Source organism: Callorhinus ursinus, unplaced genomic scaffold, assembly GCF_003265705.2.
Source record: "Callorhinus ursinus isolate GAN/ISIS: 27379988/994484 unplaced genomic scaffold, GSC_fseal_2.0 scaffold776, whole genome shotgun sequence".
Classification (NCBI taxonomy): domain Eukaryota; kingdom Metazoa; phylum Chordata; class Mammalia; order Carnivora; family Otariidae; genus Callorhinus; species Callorhinus ursinus.
The window spans coordinates 14,389-16,265 of NW_027397831.1; the positions used below are offsets into that span (position 1 = coordinate 14,389).

The 1,877-nt window shown below is 58.0% G+C and overlaps 1 pseudogene; it reads left to right on the forward strand.

Moving 5' to 3' along the window:
• The first annotated feature begins 286 nt into the window (after positions 1 to 286).
• LOC112817814 (histo-blood group ABO system transferase 2-like) lies at positions 287 to 1,236 on the forward strand (annotated as a pseudogene).
• The last annotated feature ends 641 nt before the right edge of the window (positions 1,237 to 1,877 follow it).

The window sequence follows — 1,877 nt, forward strand, 5'->3', positions numbered from 1 at the left end:
GGCTCCAGCATGATGACTGTGGGGCGGCATGGGTTTCCAGCCTACGAAGCCTCAGGCTCCCCTTTGGAAGACAGGCTGCTGATGGCCCCATCGCTGGGAAGAGACATTATGGAGGTCCTGCTGGCAGATTCCCTCAGGAAGGTCAGGAGGTGGCTGTTGCTTAAAGCAGCCCAGGGCCTGAACCCTTGACGAAGGTGCACACGTCCATGGCCCCCAACTCTGGTGTCCTGCTGCCAGCCTCTGGCAGTGACCCTCTTCTTGCCCTGTCCACTGCCCCTGTGGATGCATGGTCTTCCTGGAGCTGTTCCTGCAGACAGCAGAGAAGCACTACATGGTGGGGCACGGGGTCACCTACTAGGTTTTCATGAATCAACCAGCTGCCGGGCCACGTGTGCCCCTCCAGGTAGGCCGGAGGGTGGTGATCCTCATGGTAGACACAGGGTCACTTACTACGTCTTCACGGACCACCTGGTTGCTATGCCCCGTGTGCCACTCTGGGAGGGCCGGAGGGGGGTGGTCGTCGAGGTCCGCGGCGAACTGCACTGGCAGGATATGTCCATGTGGCACATAGTGATCAGCCGCTTCCAGGAGCTGCGCTTCCTCTGTGACGTGGAAGACCTGGTGTGCGTGGACGTGGATGCGGGAATGAAGTTCTGGGACCATGTGGGCATGGAGATCCTGTCCCCCCTCTTTGGCACCCCACACCCTGGTTTCTACTGGGCAGCCCCTGAAAATTTTAGCTACGAGCACTGGCCATAGTCCCAGAACCACATCCCCAGGGACCAGGGCAACTTTTACTACATGGGGGCCTTTTTTGGGGAATTGGTGGTGGAGTTTCCCTGACTGACCTCGGCCTGTCACCAGGCAATGGGGGTCAACTGGGCCAATGGGATTGAGGCCGTGTGGCCTGATAAGAGCCACCTGAACAGGTACCTGCTGGGCCACAGGCCCACCAAGGTACTGTCCCCGGAGGACCTGTGGGACCCACAGCTGCTGGGCTGGCCCCCTCATCATTCCCCGGGTCATGAAAAACCTGAGATCCATGGCTGTGCACAAGAATCAACAGGGCACCCAGAACTCATGAGAGGCTGTCCCCGGAGGAGCTGTGGGACCTGCAGTATGGGGCTGTCCCCTGAAGGAACTGTGAGTCCCGCAGCTGATGGGCTGGTCCCTGTCATGGAGAAGCTGAGAATTGTGGCTATGCCCAAGAATCACCAGGACATCTGGAAGTCATGAGGGGCTTCCCCCTTCTCCATCAGGGGGTGCTGCCTTAAGCGGAGCGGTCAGAGCAGATTCCTACTTCTGTGCCCTTGAGGGAAACTGTGGAGCCCAGCACTGCTTGCACGGGCACGCCAGCGCCCCAACCAGCCCTGCGTACAGGAGGCCTGCCTGGGAGCACAAGTTCCTCTCTTTGTGTTCACTACATTTTGATCATTTCCAGGTCGTTTGCAGCTGTGAACAGCTCCAGTTTTATGTCGGATGTTTTTCTGTGTCAATGCTGAGCAACCATCTTAAAAAGAAAAATTGAGGGAAAAGGTTTTCTCCGTGGTTCTAAACAGACATCTCCTGTTGGGGCTGAGAGCAGCCCTATAGCAGCCATGGAGCCAGAACGGGTGCTGGTCTTGTCTTCCCTCCCAGTCCTTACACCTCCCAAAGGCCATGGGGCTTCAAGGTCAGGGTTGCACCGAGCCACTTCCCAGACCCCCAGTGCCCTCAGCACCAGAGGCCTTGGCCGTGGCCACTAGCTCGGCCTCCAGGAACGTGGAGCCCTCTGGGCTATATAAGGTTCCTGCCTTGGTTTTAAGTGGCTATTTCTCTGCTGGTGTTTGTGAAATGTGGGCACTCGCTCTGTCTGGATGCACGTCCCCTTGGGATTC